Genomic DNA, 24,394 nt, shown 5'->3' on the forward strand with positions numbered 1-24,394 from the left:
GGACGGCGTGCAACACAGGTTATACCGGAGCAGCCACAGTGTGAGATTCCAGGTGAGCCGTGCGACTCAGGAGCATTTGTAATGCCATGGCAAACTGATTCATGCGGTGATCCTGCTCATCCAATCTGGAAAAAATATTACCAACAAGTGGATTGACTGCATCTTCTGAATTCATGGCCTTCGCCTACTGTCAAAAACCATGAATCAGATCGAAACAGAAGTACAGTTAAATCACACTTTTTTAATAATAAATGTAAATAGAACAAACATAGCCAAAACATAGCCAAAGTTCGGTAACCGGAACGGATAGTCAGACGAGCCAGAAAGTCAGGGAGCCAGAGATCAGCGTAGTGGAACAGCAAGCAGGATCTGGAGCCAGAAGGAATGTCAGTCAAGCAAGTCTTTAACAGGAACGCAGGCAATAGTCTCTGTGATGTTGACCAAGGTGAAGGCAGAGATCATCTGGACTGGACAGCTTAAGTAGGCAGGACTGATGAGCAGGATATCATCAACAGGTTAGTCACTGTGGAGAGATAGGAGCTGGCAATTAGCCAGTGGACAGCTCAGAGAAGGAAGGCCTGAGCCCAGCCCTGACATTCACAAACGGAGGTAATGAATCTGCCTCCCTTGGCACACTGCTTGTACTCCTTTGAGGGGGTAAGTGAACCCAACTTCTCTGATCATTCCGGGCGAAGTGTGGTCTTCGGGAAAGAGCATCAGCGTCTCTATTTCCCACTCCTGGCCAATATTTCAGACTGAATTGGAACTCCGATAAAGCAGCTAACCACCGATGCCCAGTAGCGTCCAACTTAGCAGAGGATAACAAGTAGGTCAGGGGGTTGTTATCTGTCTTCACCACAAAGGCGGCTCCATACAGGTAGTCTCAGAGTTTGTCCAATACAGCCCACTTGAGGGCCAAGAACTCCAGCTTGCGCTCACATATGCTACTGGGCGGAGTTTCCCCTCCGATTCTTGGTACAGCACTCCCCTAATACCATCCCTACTGGCATCCACGTGTAATTAATAAGGCCTCGAGGGGTCAGTGTAGGCCACCACTGGAGCTTCAAGCAGACTCCCCTTCAACCTCTCAAAGGACCTCTCACACTTCTCGGTCCACTGGTCCTGGATAGATTCCCTAGGCTTCCTGCCTCCTCCTTTCTGGGTTTTCTGCTGTTCTCCATCCGTTTGCTTCTGTAGAATCTAGTTCAATTGCCGAGTAATTTGGGAAAAAAGTTCTTCACAAACCATCTGTAATAGGAGCAGAAGCCCAAAAACTACCTTAATTCAGTGACTGTGGTTGGGCGGGGCCAAGAAGTGACCGCCTCTAGATTCTGGGGATCAGTATCCCCTCTGTAGATACCATGTGTCCTAAGTAGGTGACAGAGGTTTGATAGAATTGGCATTTCTCCAATGACAGCTTCAACCCCTCTTCTTCTAATCGCTGGAAAACCTTCTCCAATCGGGCCTGATGTTCTTCCAAAGTTCAGCCAAACACGATGATATCATCAAGGTATATTACTACTTCTACCAAGTTCATATCACCCACTGTATTCTCCATCAGCCGCTGGAATGTGGCAGGAGCCCAAGTGTCAGGGACATGGCAATCGCAGGACTGGCAATGTCGCCCAAAACCAACATGGACGCCCACAGAGAGTTCTGAGGCGTGCAGGAGCGAAACGTGTACTGCGGCACGCAAGTGGAGTGACAGACGCTGGCGCCAACTGCCCTATTTAAGCCAACAATTAGCGTTAAAACACTGCTGGATTATCTCAGCTTTCCTGTGTACCTTGGGATTCCGTTTCCTGATCTGTGGACTACCGGTTCTTGACCCAGCTTGCCTTGACCTCGCTTCCTGATTTCCCAGTTTGACCTTTGGCTTGCATCTGGACTGTGCTTCTGTTCCTGTCTCCTGTGTATGACCTTGGCTTGCCCCTGTTTATGCTCCAGACTGATGTATCCTGTTTGGCCTGACTGACTGTTAGCCTGCTACAGTCAGTCCTCAGTGACCAGCTCATCTGACTACAAGCAAGCACCTGGCAAACCGCGCTTCTTTGAGCACCGCGCTCCTTGTCCCCAACTCCAGGGGCGCGCTGCACTTAGCCGCAAGGGGAGCCCTCTTAGCATCTCGATCTCCATACCCGCACCTGACAACCAGTCAGTCCCTGAGGCATCCGATCAAATTAGAAGAATCCCAGTGGGCTAATAATAATAATCTCTCGGTCTTCTGGGTGCATAGGGATCTGATAATATCCACTCTTCAAGTCCAACACACTGAACCATTTAGCCCCAGATAAGCACTGCAAGGCTTCTTCTATGCGAGGGGTCGTGTATTGATCTGGGATAGACCTTCGATTCAGGGTTCGATAATCAATGCACATCTGGAGAGACCCATTCTTCTTTCTCACCACCACGATCAGAGAAGCATAAGGGCTTCGGGACTCATTAATCACTCCTGACCTTTTTAGTTCAGCCAGTTGTTCCTGAAGGTCTTCTAAATCACATAAAAGGGACCCGCCTTGCCCTCTCTCGGAAGGGCTTATCCTCAGTCAATCAAACTTGATGTTGGGTGCTCTTGGCACAGCCCACGTCAAAGTCATTTTTCGAGAACACCGAGCTATTTAGCTTTAGTCCTTCCTTCCCAAGCAGGGGGGAGGCTTGGGTAGTAAGCAGTGGCATTCCTTCCATCTCCCACTTGGGCTGTCTCGTTCTGCGCCACTGGGGTGGCAGCACTCACTTTTCCAATCACCATTCGAGGCTTCAGGCTGACCGTGTGACTAGTGACGTTCTACACACTAACAGGAATTTGCCCACCACACCTTAGTAAAGCCCGAGTGGGTATAATCTCTGGAACTAACTCTATCCCGACTTCTTCCTCTGTTGGATCAGCTTCTACCACCACATAGGGACCCGGCTGGTCCCAGGACAACTTCACGGTGGCTTTGAGGCAGGCTCTTTCCCCAGGCTGTAGCACCCTCTCTTGAGTGTCTAGTCGCCACAACCTTCCCACTCCTTCAGCAGGTGCCTTCTTTTCTTGCAATACCCTCTAAAATACTTGCCTCAACTAAGGATGGATTTTCCCAACAGGGGCACCCTCTACTGCTAAGGGAGTGAGTAGCCTTCTCACCAGATTGGTATTAGTGCCTATCAGCAGGGAATTTTGGCTGGCTCCAGGCGTTCAAGGGCATATAACTGATAACGTGTCAAAGGTCTCGGGCTAAAGCAGAGTCAAAGGTTATCTTGATGGGTATGTAACCATCATAAGGGCACTTCTGAGTTCCGATTCCCCACATTTCTAGCTCGTCAAGTTTTCACAAGGGGATATGTTTCAAGTACTTATGATAGATGTCTTGATACAGCAATGTTACTTGAGCTCCAGTATCCAACAGTGCTTGCGTATAGATGCCCTCAACCTGGATTGATACTATAGGGGAAGGCCCCACTAAGTTCTTGGTAAGGTTTCCCCCAGGTGACTCTAAAGTATGAGCTCTAACAGGCCTCTTGGGAGGCGATGCTCGTGATTTTACTGCTTGTTTAGCAAGGTGTGCATTGATTTCATGTCCCCTTCTCCCATTGTCGGGGGGTTTTAATTTTGGATCATGCTTGGGCACTGGCGGGTGCAAGAGAATAGATGGCTTGCATCCTCCTCTCTTGAGTTTCTTCCAGTCTCCTTTCTTATCATTGTAGCGCAGTCTTCCCCTGGGACTCCCTCACTGAGGTCCCTTGAAGTTTCCCACTGGCTTGGGAAAAGGTACTTGCCTCAACTAAGGATGGATTTTCCCAACAGGGGCACCCTCTACTGCTAAGGGAGTGAGTAGCCTTCTCACCAGATTGGTATTAGTGCCTATCAGCAGGGAATTTTGGCTGGCTCCAGGCGTTCAAGGGCATATGACTGATAACGTGTCGAAGGTCTCGGGCTAAAGCAGAGTCAAAGGTTATCTTGATAGGTATGTAACCATCATAAGGGCACTTCTGAGTTCCGATTCCCCACATTTCTAGCTCGTCAAGTTTTCACAAGGGGATATGTTTCAAGTACTTATGATAGATGTCTTGATACAGCAATGTTACTTGAGCTCCAGTATCCAACAGTGCTTGCGTATAGATGCCCTCAACCTGGATTGATACTATAGGGGAAGGCCCCACTAAGTTCTTGGTAAGGTTTCCCCCAGGTGACTCTAAAGTATGAGCTCTAACAGGCCTCTTGGGAGGCGATGCTCGTGATTTTACTGCTTGTTTAGCAAGGTGTGCATTGATTTCATGTCCCCTTCTCCCATTGTCGGGGGGTTTTAATTTTGGATCATGCTTGGGCACTGGCGGGTGCATGAGAATAGATGGCTTGCGTCCTCCTCTCTTGAGTTTCTTCCAGTCTCCTTTCTTATCATTGTAGCGCAGTCTTCCCCTGGGACTCCCTCACTGAGGTCCCTTGAAGTTTCCCGCTGGCTTGGGAAAAGGTACTTGCCTCAACTAAGGATGGATTTTCCCAACAGGGGCACCCTCTACTGCTAAGGGAGTGAGTAGCCTTCTCACCAGATTGGTATTAGTGCCTATCAGGATCTGTAGCACCCTCAGGACTTCATTGAGGAGTTGAGGGCTGACACCCGCCTTGGGACACTTGGCTCGAAAATGTCCAGCCTCTCCACATCAATAACATCTCCTTTTTCGCTCTGAGCAAGGTTTTGGTTCGCTCACATGAGTCCCTTGCTCCTGAACTTTTGCTTGGGTCTCCATCACTCGCATCAGTGCATGGTACATTATAGTCTGAGCCTGAGCTACCTGGGCCATCAGTTCCATTGGCCCTAGTTCTGCAACTGGTTTATGGATGTCAGGGGAGTCGATCCCTTCGGTTCAGATTTAGTTCCACTGTCATCATCGAAAAACTCTATTTCTGCATGGACAGCGAGGGCCACAACTTTCTTTTTGCTTCCAGTAGCAGGATTCACATCTCTTGGTCGTTGCCTCTTCTCTTCCAGCAGAGCCTCTTCCTCTCGAACCTCCCTTATCAATTCAGGATAGGTGGGTACCACCTGGGTTCTGTTCAGTAACAGCTTCAACACAATAGGATGGTTGGTCCAGGCCCCATGCAGCACCTGATCCAGGCGGGCCTGATTAGCGTCTTTAGGGTCAAGACCTTTCTTGAGGATGATTTGATGTAGCATTCAGTCTACCCGGGAGATATATCCGGACAAACTCTGCCCTCTCTGTTGATGTGTGTGGTTGAACTTGTACATCAAGTCAGCGATTGTTTCAATGCTTTCAAAGACAGCACACAAAGCCTCAATGTAGTCCATTGTAACACAAGTTCTCTTGCCCACCCTTAGGTTAGGGATCACGTTGGCCACTGGGCCTCGAAGGCTCTCACTAAGTCGTTGTAATTTCACAGCCACTGAAACACTCCACTCTTCCATAGCCTGTAAAGCTGGACTCATCCATGTTTCAAACTCGTCTTCTCCCACAGGCGTCGGCAACTGCCCCAAGAAAAATTTAATCTTCGATAACTCTGATTAGCATTCCCATGTCTGTTCTTCACAAGGCTATCGACCAGGTGGCTTATATCTGTGTGGAAAGAGAGTGGAGGGGCGCTGGCCCCTTGGGAGTCGGTCCCCATAGGCACAGGACTTTTCTCGTGTGCTCTTGTCGGAGGTGGTTTCTCAGTCCTTCCTCTCTCACTTTTGAAGGGGAATACCCTAGCAGTCACTTCCTCCATTAAGCGGACCTCTTCCTCCTGAAAACACTCTGGCACCTCTTCATGCCATTCTATCAGTGTCCTGACTTGATCCATCTCCACTGAGGCTTCAGTCTCCACCAGTGCCCTGGCACTAAAGCTTTCAGCCACCTTCTGATCTCCCTCTCAGTATGTTCACTCCCCGAGATCTCCAGAATGGTGCTTCTGTCAGTTGGGGCCCCATAACTTTGACCCCAAGTGACTGCAGCCATGGATGTGGCTTCCCATGCAGATTGCGGATCTGATCTAGGTTTGCTGGGGCCTGCTGCAGATAGCACCCCGGACGAGCCCCCAAATGCAGCACTGCCCCCTTGGGGACTGCTGGTAATTACCTGCTCATCTGCACTCTGGGTTCAGACATCCTTGTAACACTGTGCAGCAAGAATCAAACAGCTCAGTAATATTAGGTTCTGAAAAATTTTACTTGAACCAGATAGAGGAAGTTATTTCACAAACAGAGGCAATGAATCTGCTGAGCCGGGATAACAGCGCCAACTTCGGAAACGATTTCCTCCTAAGGACAAAAACAATGGTTCAGCAACGAACAATGTTATATACATATATGTACGCTATGTTTAGATCCTTAGTCACCTCCTAGTGGATGTTTTAGTTAACTACTTATGTGACTACTTTGAGAAAGATGTAATCTAGCCAGCCTATGCTATTCCAATGAAAGAGCAGGTCTACTGAAGGTAATATATATAGGCTTTCTTATAAGTGATGACGTGAGTTCCACGTTGCAGATCTGATGTTCTTCGCTAGCTAGTTGGAGCTCGTTAGCTGTAATCCGTTTGTTGTATATAGAGCAATAGGTTCCTAGTGGTGAATAGGGATGAGCCTGATGTTCAAGGCGAACGTAAGTTCGACTCGAACATCGGGTGTTCTCCTGTTCGCCGAACAGCAAACAATATGCGATGTTCGCAGCAAATTCGAAAGCTGCCAGAACACCGTTAAAGTCTATGGGACACTAACATGAAAAATCAAAAGTGCTAATTTTAAAGGCTTATATGCAAGTTATTGTCATAAAAAGTGTTTGGGGACCTGGGTCCTGCCCTAGGGGACATGTATTAATGCAATTTAAAAAAAAAAAACAGACGTTTTTTCAGGAGCAGTGATTTTTTTAATGCTTAAAGTGAAACAATAAAAATGAAATATTCCTTTAAATATTGTGCCTGGGGGGGTGTCTATAGTATGCTTGTAAAGTGCCGCATTTTTCCCATGTTTAGAACAGTACCACAGCAAAATGACATTTCTAAAGGAAAAATTGCCATTTAAAACTGATTGCGGCTGTAATGATTTGTCGGGTCTCTGCAATATAGATAAAACTCATTGAAAAAAAGAGCATGGGATCCCCCCCCCCCCAGTCCATTACCAGGCCCTTTGGGTCTGGTATGAATATTAAGGGGAATCCCGAACCAAAATTTTTTTTAAAAATTGCGTGGGGACCCCTAAAATCCATACCAGGCTCTTCGGGTCTGATATGGAAATTAAGGGGAACCCTGTGCCAAATTTTTAAAAAAAATGGTGTGGGGTCCCCCCAAAATCCATACCAGACCCTTCAGGTCTGGTATGGATTTTAAGAGCAACCCTGCGCCAACATTTTAAAAAATGGCGTAGGGATCCCCCCCAAAATCCATACCAGACCCTTATCTGAGCACGCAACCTGGCAGGCCGCAGGAAAAGAGGGGGAATGAGAGAGAGCCCCCCTCCTGAACCGTACCAGGCCACATGCCCTCAACATGGGGAGGGTGCTTTGGGGTAGCCCCCAAAGCACCTTGTCCCCATTTTGATGGGGACAAGGGCCTCATCCCCACAACCCTTGTCCGGTGGTTGTGGGGGTCTGCGGGCGGGGGGTTTAACAAGGGGACCCCCAGATCCCAGCCTCCCCACATGTGAAATGGTAACGGGGTACAAATGTACCCCTACCATTTCACAAAATAAGTGTCAAAATGTTAAAAAAGACAAGACACAGCTTGGGACAAGTCCTTTATTAAAAAATAAAAAAATAAAAATGTCCCACGATGACCATTCATCTTCTTCTATCACGCCGCCCGACGGACCGAAAAAGAAAAAAAAAATCCACGACCGATCTGCCTCCATAGGAGGCTCCCGCCGTGTGACGCTTCTTCGCCCCCCCTCTGACACCACGGGGAAGCCATGGGGAAGTCCCCGTGGTGTCAGAGGGGGCGGGGTCACCCAGGTACGTCACCGGGTGGCCCTACCTCAGTTATATAAGAACTGTCAAAGGCCAAGAAGCGTCACACAGCAGGAGCCTCCCATGGAGGCGGATCAGTCGCAGATTTTTTTTCTTTTTGGTCCGTCAGGCGGCGTGATAGAAGAAGATGATTGGACATTGTGGGACATTTTTATTTTCCCAAGCTGTCTCTTGTCTTTTTTAACATTTTGACACTTTTTTGTGAAATGGTAGGGTTACCATTTCACACGGGGGGGAGACTGGGATCTGGGGGTCCCCTTGTTAAAGGGGGCTTCCAGATTCCGATAAGCCCCCTACCCGCTGACCCCCACAACCACCAGGCAAGGGTTGTGGGGATGAGGCCCTTGTCCCCATCAACATGGGGACAAGGTGATTTGGGGGCTACCCCAAAGCACCCTCCCCATGTTGAGGGCATGTGGCCTGGTAAGGTTCAGAAGGGGGGGCACTCTCTCGTCCCCCCCTCTTTTCCTGCGGCCTGCCAGGTTGCGTGCTTGGATAAGGGTCTGGTATGGATTTTGGGGGGACCCCTATGCCATTTTTTAAAAAATTTTGGTGCAGGGTTCCCCTTAAAATCCATACCAGACCTGAAGAGTCTGGTATGGATTTTGGGGGGGAACCCTATGCAATTTTTTTTTTTTAATTTAGCGCACGGTTCCCCTTAATTTTCATATCAGACCCGAAGGGCCTGGTAATGTACTGGGGGGGATCCCATACTCTTTTTTTCAATGAGTTTCATCTATATTGCTAAGACCCGATAATTCATGACAGCCGCAATCAGTTTTAGATGACAATTTTTTCTTTAGAAATGTCATTTTGCTGTGGTACTGTTCTAAACACGGGAAAAATGTGCCACTTTACAGGCATACTATAGACACCCTCAGGCACACTATTTAAAGTAATATTTCATTTTTATTGTTTCACTTTAAGCATTAAAAAAATCACTGCTCCTGAAAAAATGTCAGTTTTTTAAAAAAAATTTGCATTGATACATGTCCCCTGGGGCAGGACCCAGGTCCCCAAACACTTTTTATGACAATAACTTGCATATAAGCCTTTAAAATGAGCACTTTTGATTATTTATGTTCGTGTCCCATAGACTTTAACGGTGTTCGTGTGTTCTGCCTAATTTTTTGCCTGTTCGCATGTTCTGCTGCGAACCAAACAGGAGGGTGTTCGGCTCATCCCTAGTGGTGAAGATCTAAGGCATCTGAGCACAGTGTTCAAGCAATGCAGTAAAGTGTTCTTGGGGGTAAAGATGTCTGTGCACAGTGTTCTGTAATAGTGGCAATGAATAGATAAAGGTTTGAGCAATTTGCCCTCTCACTAACAACCAAATCGATTCAAGGCCTTCTGGACAGGAACACGCGTTCATCATTCAGGCAGCGGATCCGCTGTCTCGGTCTTCCAAATTGAAGCTTGCCCCACGCACCCACATTGACAGGCAGGCAATCTAAGTAATGTTAGCAACAGGATGTCCGACAGTGAATAACAGAGATAGACCCCTTAGGCCTTGGGGTGGAAGTAAGGTTTCACGTGGTAGGCCGAGACCTCTCTCTCCCTGTTACACAGAAAGGTCCGTCAGGCCCAGGAGGAAGACAGTCTGTGCAGGCTTCTCGCCCCTTTTATGGTCACTCCCAGCAACTTTCATGTCACCGCGGAGATCCCTGGGATGTATACTCCTAGGTTACATGGTTGCATAGTAATAGTCTGAAGGAGAACTATACATCCCATAATTCACTTTGTTGGACGCACAGTTATGTGGTCACTGATTGCACTGATTACGAAGGGGACAAGCGATGTCTAGAAACACTGAAAGGTACGGTGCTTTCTGTTGGCAGTACATATCGCTACATCAGTGATCATAAGGGACTGACTGCTTACCGGAGGTCGCCTCTGTAGCAATAGTGTGAGGAGAAGCCTTTTGGACACCTTTTGTAATAAACTTTTTACTAACTTTGGAATTTTGCTATCACTAGCAGAGATCTGCCTACAGGGACTGCAATGCCCTTACTTTGTTTGTACAGGTACTCTTGTTTGGAGAATGAGCTCTCCAACAGGAGTTTAAGGGCCCCAGAGCTGGCAGACTTGTTTTATTACTCCACTGGACAGTAGCTAGACAGGGTTTGAAAACTGTTGTCCGTCTTATTTTTTGATACAGGGGAATCTACAGTGGTGTATTTTGGTTTTGTGCTAGTTGTTCCTGTGTTTGTTAGAGGGTTAACCCTGTTGTTGAAGCTAATATTATAAAAAGGTATGGCGCTGATATTGTGTAGATTAAACAACAATTAAACACCAGCAGCATGGTTTAAGTGGAAAACTGTCACTGTATTTTAAATCCAAGGTGTGGGGATTCTGATTCTCTACACTTTATCCTACTTTTGAGTCACGGATTATTTTATATATATATATAGATATATATATATACATTTTTATTCTAATATTAGCATGGACTATATATATATATATATATATATATATATATATATATATATATATATGTGTGTGTGTGTGTGTTTTGCAAGCACTTTAGTTTTTATTTAAACATATGTTGTCGAAGCTGTTTAACCAGAACTTCTCTTACAGGGTTTATTCTTGCTTAAATAAGCACATTTTATTCAATGTGTGTGTGTCGGTGAGTTGTCAGGCCCAGTTAGGGCAGGTCACCACTGAGATCAGCAGGAGGACCCAACAATCAAGCAGCTGCTTATGGAGTCAGTGCTACATAACGTTTAACTTAAAACATATGGCTATTTTTGGAAGTCTAACAACTATTCTTTTTGCCCTAATTTGCTACTTTACAGCTTTCAGCAATAGTGAATTTGATTGTCAAGACTCTCAGACTTATTATGGCATATATTTTAGCCTTTATCTTGACTGTCAAACCTTCTTCATTGGAAAGGTTATGTGTAGTCCCCTGTCTGCACATCAACAGGCCAACACCAGTGGGTCCAAGCTGACAAGCTCAAAAGGTTAGCAACACTGATCAATTTAAACCAATTCTGAGCAATATAAAATTAGGATCTGTGCTTCAGGCTGGGAGTCTCAATATACCCACATGCCAAAATGATGGCAATTATGACAGAGCTTTTAAATAAAGTGGCGCTTATTTTACCTCAAAGAAGCAGTAAACAAGAAATACAATCAATATTACCCATGTGTTAAGCATTAGGCGGCACAACTGCAAAGTTACAGGTCAACTCTGATGCATTGTTAAATACATCTTTTAGTTGTGAAAGTACAGTGCCTAGAAAAAGTATTCATACCCCTTGAAATTTTCCACATTTTGTCATGTTACAACCAAAAATGTAAATGTATTTTATTGGGATTTTATGTAATAGAACAACACAAAGTGACACATCATTGTGAAGTGGAATGGAAATGATAAATGTTTTTCAAGTTTTTTTTACAAATAAATATGTGAAAAGTGTGACGTGCATTTGTATTCCGCCCCCTTTACTCCGGTTCCCCCTCAATAAAATCTATTGGAACCAATTGCCTTCAGAAGTCACCTAATTAGGGTTACCTCATCACTTTAAACACAAACACATATGAATTACACAGGTTCTGAGGCTAATTTAATGCAGGTAAGGCATCAAGTGAGTTTAATTACCACCTTAATCAGCCACAGAACCTGTGTAATTCATAGATGTTTGGTTTTAAAGGGATGAGGTGGCAACCCTACACATAATTAGTAAATAGAGTCCACCTGTGTGTACTACCTGTGAGCCAAATACAGGGCAATCCTAGAAGAAAACCTGTTAAGGCCCATACACACGATACAAAAATTGGAACAAAAATTTAGTCCGACTAACGATCTGCTGATTTTCGGATTGTTAGTATGGGGTTTTCGACTGACGATTTTGGTTTTTCGTCAGACAAAAGCTGGATGTGCAGACTATAACATTTTTGTCGTACGCAAACTCAACGTCTGATTTTCGTCCGAAAATAATCGTAAGAGCAAGACTATGCATGCTCAGAAACGAAAGAACACATACCAGACTATTCAACACATTACTTTGTATTCTGTCATACGAGAATTTTCATATGGTGAGCAACCTCTTCACTTTCGACATGAGACTAGCTTGCAACAAAAACGGACATTCGGTCGTCCGAAAATCTGATTGTGTGTACTAGGCTTTAGAGTCTGCAAAAGACTTGAGATTGTGGCAGAGGTTCACCTTCCAGCAGGACAATGACCCTAAACATACAGCCAGAGCTACCATGGAATAGTTTAGATCAGGGGCAGGCAACCTTAAAAAGGTGGAGATCTACCTGAACAACAAGGGAGAAGTCAAAGATCACCGGGCACAGTGTCGCCTCCTTGCATCTGATTTAAACATCTAATTGCCAAACTACCATGTCGCAATCATGTGCATGGCACGGCAATCATGGATATAAATCGGGTGATGAGGTGGCAGCATATGACCTCCTTATCACCTGTCCAATACACTCAAATCATTTTTCAGAGGAGCAGCAGTGCCTGCTGCACTTGTGAATGAGCTATTAGTTGCATTTGGCAGTGGCACCCCTGGGGCTCCTTCCCACATAAAGTTGGGGGGTGGTAAAGCAGCCCTATACTATTATGCCCAGTGTATTGCTTCACACTGACCTGAAGATCTCTTCCTCCTGTTGCTGGCACCACTCTGGAGACCACTAGCCGGGATAAGAGGTGGAGTGCAGTTGGTATCACTCTACATGGGACAGGAACCGGCACTACAGAGAGGGCAGCGGTTTATGTGGTTCTTGCTCCCTACTACAACTCCAACTTTACAAGTAGTCCCTCTGCTTTGCACTCTGTTTGATGTCCTGGAATGGTGGCTCAGTAAGCCCAGACCGTGATCTACCAGTCTGCGATCTACTGGTAGATCACGATCTACAGTTTTCTGCCCCCCCCCTTTAGATCAAACCATATTCATGTGTTAGAACGGCCCAGTCAAAGTCCAGACCTAAATCCAATTGAGAATCTGTGGCAAGACCTGAAAATTGCTGTTCACAGACACTCTCCATTCAATCTGGTAGAGCTTGAGCTATTTTGCAAAGAAGAATGGGCAAAAATTTCACTCTACCCAAAAAGACTCGCAGCTGTAATTGCAGTGAAAGGTGGTTCTACAAAGTATTGACTCAGGGGGGCTGAATACAAACACCGGCACGCCACACTTCACATATTTATTTGTAAAACAAATTGAAAACCATTTATAATTTTCCTTCCACTTCACAATAATGTGCCAATTTGTGTTGGTCTATCACATAAAATCCATTTAAAATACATTTACGTTTTTGGTTGTAACATGACAAAATGTGGAATATTTTAAGGGGTATTAATATTTTTTCAAGGCACTGTAGTAAATTCATACATGAACAAAAGCTTTAATGCGGTGTGATCTTAGAAACCAGCAAGCCCTTTGGTAAAGGATTAAGTTACACAGCAATCATCACAAAACTGAAAAGATAAAGTGACTGTAGGGCCTTATGATGGGTCTGACGCCACAACAGCTCCCCTCATTCACAGTATAATCATGCATAGAGCAGTAATGACAACATGATGTCAGTACAAAACTCGGCATTTAGAGGACCAACAACCATGCCTCACGTTGTTAAAAAAGTAAGTATATTAATAAAAACCAGCATAACATATAGCGAGGAGGATTCCAGTGAGGGTGGGTGATCTGCCTGTAATACAGACATCCTCACCAGAAAGCTCAACCAAGTGCCGCAAATCCCTACTTTTTCCTTCAGATTTTACTGTGGTTAAGCAATTAAGACTAAACTAAAATCCTCCCCCGTCTGTGACTGGAAAATTAAACAATACTTATGAGGTCATCATGTTGCTCTCTACTGTTAAATAAGACTATTTAATGCAGCAGAGCCAAAAGAAACACTATTAAAACACTGGGGAACTATAAAATCTTTTTCTGCAATTACAGCTGCAAGTCTTTTTGGGGACATCTCTATCAGCTTTGTACATCTAGAAAATGACATTTTTGCCCATTTTTCTTTGCAAAATAGCTCAAGCTCTGTCCAAATGGATGGAGAGCGTGTATGAACAGCAATTTTCAAGTCTTGCCATGGATTCGCAATTGGATTTAGGTCTGGACTTTGACTGCGCCATTCTAAGATAAATATGCTTTAATCCAAACCATTCCATTGTAGCTCTGGCTGAATGTTTAGGGTCATTGTCCTGCTGGAAGGTGTACCTCTGCCCCAGTCTCAAGTCTTTTGCAGACTCTAACAGGTTTTCTTTTAAGATTGCCTGGTATTTGGCTCCATCCATTTTCCCATCAACTCTGATCAGCTTCCCTGCCACTGCTGAAGAAAAGCATCCCCACAACATGATGCTGCCACCGCCATGTTTCACGGTGGGGATGGTGTGTTCAGAGTGATGTGCAGTGCTAGTTACACCACACATTTTGCTTTTAGGCCAAAAAGTTCAATTTTGGTCTTATCTGACCAGAGCACCTTCTTACACATGTTTGCTGTGTCCCCCACAAACTGCAAATAGGACTTTGTATGGCTTTCTTTCAACAACGGCTTTCTTCTTGCCACTCTTCCATAAAGGCCAGATTTGCGTTGTGCACAACTAATAATTGTCTTGTGTACAGATTCCCCCACTTGAGCTGTGGATCTCTGTAGCTCCTCCAGAGTTACCATGGGCCTCTTGGCTGCTTCTCTGATTAATGCTCTCCTTGCCTGGCCTGTCAAACCTCTCTAACAAACCTCCAGCTGTATTTATACTGAGATTAAATTACACACAGGTGGACTCTATTTAATAAATACTGTAGGTGGCTTCTGAAGGCAATTGGTTCCACTAGATTTTAGTTAGGGGTATCAGAATAAAGGGGGCTGAATACAAATGCACGCCACACTTTTCAGATATTTATTTGTAAACAATTTGGAAAACCATTTATCACTTTCCTTGCACTTCACAATGATGTGCCACTGTGTTGGTGTCATAAAATCTCATAAAAAATAAGTTTACGTATTAATACTTTTTCAAGGCACTGTATGTAGCAATGATCATGACTATGTAAAGTACAGCATAGTATATAGGGTGCAGGGGTTACAAGTATGTCATGTACAGCATAGCTTACAAAGTGGAGCAGCTAGAATTATACATCACAGTGCCCTTTACATTACAGGTCAGTAAGAGTTTCTGAACTCTTAGCACTGACTTGAAGAATGCGGGCAACAAAATGTTAACTGAATTCTTCAATTTATACCTCATAGTTCAGGATGCTGTATCTACTATCTATCCAATAGCACTTGATCACAGCATAAGCACGTGATCAGTCCTAGAGTTATAATAATATGTAAAAAATAAATAAAATAAAAGTAGAGATTGGTTAATGAGTGACATTTCTGGAAGAGTTATGAACACCAATTTTGTACAGGACACTCCCATAGAGGAAAGCAGCATTTGTGTTTTTTGCCAATTTCAAAAAAATACATTTGTATGTCTGGTCACTAAATGACAAGAAAACCTGTATAGCAATTATGTAGTATGTGATATATTTCTGATAGAAGTACCCTTTAATAATAATAAAAAATAGTAGATCCTTTCTAAAATTGGAAACGCTTAAACAGCTTGCAAAACCGAATTGACAGAAAATGGCAGGTAACTCATACTGTAGGTCACAACCACAGGTTACATTTTCCTGAAGGAAGTATCTTCTTTGTGTGTACAAGAAATTGTCCTGTGCTGAATGCAAGGACTCGTAGAAGATGTATCAAGAGATAATATGTACAGAGCAGCAGATGAATGTAAAGCTTTGATAGAGAAAAAGAGACTTTTGTACTTTATATGTCACTACATTGAATGGGAAGCCAATAGAGTGACTTCAGCAACAGAGAGGTCAAAAATCAGATGTTATTGGGTACCTTGAAACTGAAGGAATAAATCTTTCACTTCACAAACAATATGCTCTTCTTGTTTCCATTACAACAAAACATTGCAAGTACCATAGAGGAATATGGGAGATATTTTCTTTCTTTGTAGCCCCTTTTTACTTTTTAAATAATTGAGCGCACCAACTTGGGAAAAAGTATTTTTCTGTTTCTCATGCCATTGTAGCAGGCAACAAATATTCTGCAATTTTTATATTATGGAGAAGTAACCATTTTACCTTTCATGATGGATTTTTGCTGGCCTTGGGTGTTGTCAGAATGGCACAAATGCCTCAGTGTCGAGTGGGTTGACTACTGCTCTTCTATAGACAGATGTGTTTTCTAAACTGATACGTGAAGCATACCCTCCACACTTTCCCCAGAAAAAATATTAGACAAGCGGAAAGTGATGTGTAGCTTTACTCCTGTAGGAGCTGCAGGAATTACTTGTCCAGGTCATTCCATCTTGTATCCCACAACCGGGCAGGCTCATATACTCTTTTTCCTTAGACCAGTCTAGGGGATGTTGTTTGTGTTTTTTATATTTGGAGAACTTCGATAGGGATAACAGAAGTGATGGGATGCTCCAAAGAAAAGAACTGAGGACTTTTCCTTTCTGAGCAAGCTTTAGTGAAGTCCAGGCTTGTAACAAACAGTAGACTCCAGCCTAATTAGTGGTAGAGCCACTAGAGTAAAGTCCTTTTTAAGTGAGCAAATGTCTGGACAGAGCCTTTCAGGACACAGCCGTTGTCCCCTTTGACAAATGCACAGCTGACTATAATAGGCACCAGAAGGTTAGCTAAAACACAAGGTGCCCTGGATCTTTGAATGTCTGTACTCACAAGGCCCAAGGACAGGTGGAGCTTCCTTTCAAACCTCTCAGCGATGCCCTCCAGTGATACCAAATCAATCTATGTCAGACCCCTCCCCTCAGTAAGCTTCTTCCAAGCACTTGGGTCTCAGCATTGCTCCCTCAGATCACCCACCTGAGGCCTCCTCGTAACAGCCTGTGCCAGAAAGGGCAGCATGCCCCTTCAGCCTGGACTCCTTCACTCTGGGGCAAGATCCAGAGCTCTGTGTGCTCCCAGAATAAATACAATAAATACAGCATTCCTTCAGAACCTGCCTCTCTGGGATAGGCTGGGGCTGTAACAATATTCATGTTGCCATCTGCATAGCTCCACACCTATCATAGAGAAACTTCTCAAGTTGCCTGGATACAGAGGGAGATATCGAGAAGACTGGCAGCAGCAGAGCACACAGATCAGGCCTAACTAAATAGTCACAGCTTACTGGATACAGTGAGCAAGACTGTGCTTTTACCTTAACCAACATTTAAAGCCACACTGTCTACAGTGTGGCAACTAAATTTACCTACCAAAAAAACACTCTATCATTTATCTAACAATCCTAGCACCTACCTAGGAGGGTGCTACAGATGTAACGTTTGTCTTTTAATCCAGTTTGCTGCTGAGTAGTGGAAGGCCAGAGTATTCCAGTGTTCCAGTTTTCTGACTTTCCAGAGTTCCAGCTATTCTGTTGACAAGCATTCCAGCCATCACAACCTGTTACAACACCACAGAGCTGGTTTGGGAGGAAGGACCCTTTTGCAGGCCATTAAGGGACTGCTTATGTCAAGAACTGGAGTGAAAGGCCTTTGGCCACCAACTTCCTTACCTAAGTGCTTCAGTGCAAGTGCCCTATTTCTGGCAGGTCTTTCGTTTGTGTAACTCTTGTCAATGTTCTAGTCATCACCCTTTTTCTTGTAGATAAACTTTATAGGTTGAACTAGATAAACTATTCAATAAATTAAAGAAATGTTAAGAGCAACAACCAGAGTGCGGATCATTTTTTCTACATTGAACTAGATAGACTTGTGTCTTTTTTCAACCTGACTAGTGATTTTTTGCACTACTGTCTTCCTATAGCATGTCATTTTTATATAATGTATCTTTGCAGGGTTTTGCAATTTTAAAATGCTTACAGGTATGCTGGAGTTCTCAGGTCTCAGGTTTGGGGAAGAATGGACCCAAAAACATTCAGCAGCTCTTTCTTTGGTGGGGCTATCTGGGAAAGACAGCTGTACTTACTCTGTGTTTCCAAGTTTTTTATGATCTCTGATATTAAGATATTTACACATATTACTATCTGATTGCACAATGTACTTTACATTTGTCAACAAATTGGAACTACCTGATTGGATATAAATTGAATGGAATTGTAAATCTATGAAAGTTTGTACACATATTTTACAAATAAGTTGTAACCTGTGTTTCTTGCTTTAGACCAGGGGTCTCCAAATTTTCCAAGCAAAGGGCCAGTTTACTGTCATTTAGGCTTTAGGGGGGCCAGACTGTGAACAGTGGGAGTAGAAAATGCCTCGGCATCAGTGCCTCATCATTGGTTTTAATGAGAGGAATAGTGCCCCATTTTTTATATCAATGAGCAAAATAGTACCCCATTGATGGTGTCAGTAGGGGGAATGGTACACATTTTATGGTGTCAGTAGGGGGAATGTTGCCCCATCATTGGTGTTAGTTGATGAAATAGTGCCCCAAGGGCCAGATAAAGGCAAGCAAAGGGCCAAATCGTGCTCCTGGGCCACAGTTTGGAGGCCACTGCTTTAGACTAATTGTTCAGATAACACCAGTATAAGTGAATAGCCAGGGTTCAAATACCTCATACAACTTTCAGGTCTCTGTACTTCACAGCTATGTACTCCTCCATAATCAGTCATGGCATTCAGCGTGTGTTTAAATTGACAGTAATAAAAGTTTCCTACAAGCAAGCCTGATTCGATACCTATCTCAACACAGCCTTAGATACAATACTTACAGATTAGATTCTCTTATCTAGTTATTCCTATTAAAGTAGAATTCTGGGCTTACTATTACTTTAAATAGTTTGCCTTGGCCAAGCTGATCCAAACAAATTATTTTCTTTACATAGCTATGCATAGTTGCCAACATTCTCAAAAAAAATTTAGGGACACTTTTTTCTGTAGGCGGAGTATTATTTTAATTAGGGGGGGGGGCATTCATTTGTAGCCGTGGTGTAGTAGGAGAGGGGGAAAATGGGCATGGTTTAATTTACACTAAATATTGGGTGTGACTTAAAAGGGTGTAATTAAATAGAATCAGGGCCGGACCTACCATGGGTCCCAGTGAGTCCATCTTTCCCAGACAGCACTTTAAAGAGGGGCAGCAAATTGAACCACGGCCACCTCTTCTTCTCTTCTATTGGTGGTGTAGTGGGTAGCACTCTCGCCTAGCAGTAAGAAGGGTTACTGGTTCGAATCCCAACCACGACACCACCTGCCTGGAGTTTGCATGTTCTCCCTGTGCCTGCGTGGTTTTTTTGTCCCTAGTATGTATGAATGTTAGTTAGGGACCTTAGATTATAAGCTCCTTAAGGGTAGGGACTGATGTGAATGTACAATGTATATGTAAAGCGCTGCGTAAATTGACGGCGCTATATAAGTACCTGAAATAAAATAAAATAATAAATAATTTACCCAGCAAATTAACGACCACGAGTTTTTTTCCAGTAGTTTTGTGTGTCACGATGACCCTATATTGCCTTAGCCTGTCTATATACTACCCTAGCCTGTCCATATACTACCCTAACCTGCCCATATACTACTCTAGCCTGCCCCTATACTACCCTAGCCTGTTTGTATACTACCCTAGCCGGTCTATATACTACCCTAGCCTGTCTATATACTACCCTAGCCTGCCCCTATACTGCCCTAGCCCGCCCCTTGGAATTGAACATAAAGGTATGCCATATCATTTTGCATATAGACAAGCTGCCGTTGCATGTATATCTGACTTCCTGATAAATTTAATTTTCGTTTTAATTATCATGATATAAAATAATGGATGTGAGGCATTTTGGTGGGCGTGATTTTTTTTTTTTTTTGGAGGGGTGGGGGGCAGCGTTTCATTCTTGGACTCAGGAAGCACAATGTCTTGGGCCAGCCCTGCATAGAATCTGAGATGACTTACATAATGGAGAATGTGGTAATACATAAGGAAAGAAAAAAGAGACATTGGGATGGAGAAAAATAAAGAAAGAAATAAAGAAAGAAAGAAATAAAGAAAGAAAGAAATAAAGAAAGAAAGAAAGAAAGAAAGAAAGAAAGAAAGAAAGAAAGAAAGAAAGAAAGAAAGAAAGAAAGAAAGGGAGAGAGAAAGAAAGAGGGATGGAGGGAGAGAGACAGAAAGAGGGATGGAGGGAGAGAGACGGAAAGAGGGATGGAGAGAGAGAGACGGAAAGAGGGATGGAGGGAGAGAGACAGAAATAAATAAAGGGAGAAATAGGGATAGAGGGAGAGAGAAAGGGGGAAGGAGGGAGGGAGGGAGAGAGAGAGAGTTAAAAAAAGAGGGATGAACAGAGAGAGAAAGAAAGAGGGATGGAGGGAGAGAGAAAGAGTGATGGATGGAGGGAAAGCCTTACTATGTGGGCAGGCGGTGAGGACACCTTTGGCAACCATCTAACCATGCGCTTGCTGCACCAGGTGAAGGTGGAATGCTGACGCCTTTTTATGAGGATCAGACCCCTCTGACACAGTACGCCCCTGCCCATGACAAAGCCTATTTTTTGGGATTCTGCCCGAGACAGGCTCAGTCTGTAACATCAATCTGATTTCTGTGAATGTCCCAGCCAAATCAGGACTGTTGGCAACTATGGCTATGCAGCTGCTGTGTACGCTATAATATACTGCTTTAGCATTAGCTACATAGGGTACAAGGAGCTGTGTTCTGGCAGCAGTACAGGTAACTTCCATTTATGCCAAACTAAATCTAGTCGGCCTAAATGTCTCTCGGATATTTAGGAGAAACTTTGTATTTTTTGCAATGAATACAAGGATTCCTCTGTTAGACCAGGGTGGAAATCATGACGTTATCTGCCCTCCTCTCTACCTCGAGTTGAAAAATAACAGTCGTGTTTTTTTGGTTTAGACGCGCTTTTACTGGGTGGACTTTGTAACTTATGTGGTCGCTGTTCCCTGCGTCGTATTCAGAGCTCGCTGTTCAACTTCACTTGCTGCATGGAATTGCTATATAAGGGCTCATTGCTTTATGCCGCGTACACACGATCGGAAATGCTGCCAGCGAAACTCCGATGAGAGCTTTTGGTCGGAAAATGTGACCGTGTTTATGCTCCATTGGACTTTTGCTGGCGGAATTCCAGCCAGCAAACGATTGAGAGCATGTTCTCTATTTTTCGGTCGGGAAAAGTTCTGTATACAATTTGAACGCGCAAAAAATCACGCATGCTCGGAAACAATTCGACGCATACTCAGAAGCATTGAACTTAATTTTCTCGGCTTGTCGTAAGTGTTGTACGTCACCGCGTTCTTGACAGTCGAAAGTTCAGAGAAATTTTGTGTGTCCGTGTGTATGCAAGGCAAGCTTGAGCGGAATTCCGTTGGTAAAACCATCCAAGATTTTTCCGACGGAAATTCCGCTTGTGTGTACGGGGCATTAGTCTCTGAAGAGCCATCCACATTCAGATGGCTCTTCAGGCAACATTTGACAAGAGTGGAAAAAGGCATTGTATCACCACCTCACCGCCTGCTTTAACCCCTTAAACCCTGCCCTGGCGTGTGTAGGTAGGTGTCAAGAGGAACACAGTTCCTCTATGGTTTCCTGGGTCACTGGGGAAGCAATCCGGTTGGATACTGCCACCACATGTGACTCTGGCAGTCATCTTGGGTCAGGAAGAACCTATTTAAGGCCCTTGCTCCCGGGTTTGGCACGCTTTTGTGAGTTGGTAAAGTGGGGCCAGTACTAGCTGTACAAAAAGGTTCCTGACGAGGAGGCTTTCCGACCAACCGCCGCAGTTATACTGCAGCAGGTTAGCTCCCCTGCGAGAGCCGTCGTAGCTATATGTTGCCTCGCGGGGGCGGGATAGCTGCACAGCAGGGGTGCCGGTGCTCGTGGCTGACAATCGCAATGAACACCGGCCACGAATGATCGTGAGCAGGAGAGGCAGAACAGGGACGAGTGTGTGTAAACACACACTTCCCTGTTCTGTTCTGACAGGAGTGACAGATTGTTTGTTCCTATTAGCAAGGAACCACGATCCGTCACTTCCTCCAGTCAGTCCCCTCCCCCTTCAGTTAGAATCACCTCCCAGGGAACACAGTTAACCCCTTGATCACCCCCTAGTGTTAACCCCTTCACTGCCAGTGACATTTTTACAGTAATCATTGCAATTTTATAGCATCGATCGCTGTATTAATGCCAATGGTCCCAAAAATGTGTAAAAATTGTCCGATGTGTCCGCCATAATGTCGCAGTAAAAAAAATAATAATAAAAATGCTATAAATATATCCCCTATTTTGTAGGCGCAATAACTTTTGCGCAAACCAATCAATATATGCTTATTGCGATTTTTTTTAACCAAAAATATGTAGAAGAATACATATCGGCCTAAACTGAGGAAATTTTTTTATATATATATATATATATATATATATATATATATATATATATATATATATATATATATTTTTGGGGATATTTATTATAGCAAAAAGTAAAAAATGATGCATTTTTTTTCAAAATTTCACTCTTTTATTGTTTATAGCGCAAAAAATAAAAATCACAGAGGCGATCAAATACCATCAAAAGAAAGCTCTATTTGTGGGAAAAAAGGACGTCAATTTTGTTTGGGTACAACACTGCACGACCGCGCAATTGTCAGTTAAAGTGACGCAGTGCCGAATCGCAAAAACGGCTCTGGTCGGGAAGGGGGTACATTCTTCCGGGCCTGAAATGGTTAAAGAATATGTAAGCCCAGCATTTCATATTCCTGATATGTGCCTGCTGTACCATGTACTTGTTTGAAAAATTATCATGTTCTCTTTGTATTGCTTTCTTTGTGTAAAATCTATGGTTTCCTGCCAGTGCCAGCTGCTTTCCTATTAAAAACTGACTACACTAAGCATGAGAGCACAGCATGGTCAGTTTATCAGCTGTGCTGGGAACTGATCCTGGTTTCCTCCAATGATTACATTTGTCCTAACAACCCCCCCCCTGCACAACCATTCATGGGGGAGACCAGTATACTACTGTTTCTCCTTCCCCAGCTTTTATGCACCTGAGAACAGAGGGTATGTGATCACTTATGAAAAAGGAGAAAAAAGTATTTATAATGTTGTTAATATCTATATACCAACGTTTTCCCTTTCATGGCTATGTTAAACTGAATGGGTTCTTTTACATGGTGAAGGTTTACATATACAGTGGAACCTTGGTTAAAGAGTAACGTGGTTAACGAGCGTTTTGAAAGATGAGCAACTTTTTTAACCACTTCCCACCCGGCCTATAGCAGAATGATGGCCGGGCGGTGGTTCAGTTATCCTGACTGGGCGTCATATGATGCCCTGCAGGATAACAGCCGCCGCGCGCCCATGGGGGTGCGCATTGCAGCGATCTGTGGTGCGGTGTGTCAGTCTGACACACCGCTACACCAATCTCAGTAAAGAGCCTCCGGAGGAGGCTCTTTACCACGTGATCAGCCGTGTCCAATCACGGCTGATCATGATGTTGGCTTTTCCTCCCTCACGTCTGTCTCTCCTGACGGGGGGGGGGTCTGCGCTGATTGTTTATAATCAATCAGCGCATCCCCTTCCCTTGGATGCCCACACTGGACCACCAGGGAAGCCCCCGGCATGTGGATGGCCAGGTATGTTCCCCATGGCCATCCACATATAAAAAAAAATGCCCAATACATGCCAATCAGTGCCCACAAATGGGCACTGACTGGCACCATTACAGAAAAAAAAAATAAGTGATGCCCAGCAATGCCACCCACCAGTGTAATCAGTGCCACCCATCAATGTCCGTCAGTGCCACCTATCAGTGCCCATCCATGCCCACCTATCAGTGACCATCAGTGCCCATCCGTGCCACCTATCAGTGCCACCCATAAGTACCCATCAGTGCCGCCCATAAGTACCCATCAGTGCCGCCTATGAGTGCCCATCAGTGCCGCCTATGAGTGCCCATTAGTGCCGCATACCAGTGCCACCTATCAGTGCCCATCAGTCTTTCGGTCTTTTTTTATTTGTTGCACAAAAAATAAAAATCGTGATCAAATACCACCAAAAGAAAGCTCTATTTGTGGGAACAAAATGATAAAACATTTGTTTGGCTACAGTGCAGCATGACCGCGCAATTGTCATTCAAATTTTGACAGCGCTGAAAGCTAAAAATTGGCTTGGGCAGGAAGGTGTATAAGTGCCTGGTATTGAAGTGGTTAAAAAAATCCTGACTCGGTTTGCGAGTGTTGTCTTGCAAAACGAGCGGAATTCAAGCTAATGGGGTGTACAGTACTGCATTTGGCCAGAGGTGTGGGGGCGCCGGTGACACTCGGAACGGTTCGGAGTCGTTCAGAAATACTAGGAACCACTAGGAAATACTCGGAAACACTCAGAAATACTCTGAGTGTTTCCGAGCTTTTCCGAGGCTTTCCGAGCTCAGCTGAGTATTTCCCAGGCTCTCCAGCACCCCCCCCCACCACCACCACCACCACCTCTGGCCACATGCAGTATTGCATGCAATAG

The sequence above is a fragment of the Aquarana catesbeiana genome, linkage group LG01, assembly GCF_042186555.1.
Source record: "Aquarana catesbeiana isolate 2022-GZ linkage group LG01, ASM4218655v1, whole genome shotgun sequence".
Classification (NCBI taxonomy): Eukaryota; Metazoa; Chordata; class Amphibia; order Anura; family Ranidae; genus Aquarana; species Aquarana catesbeiana.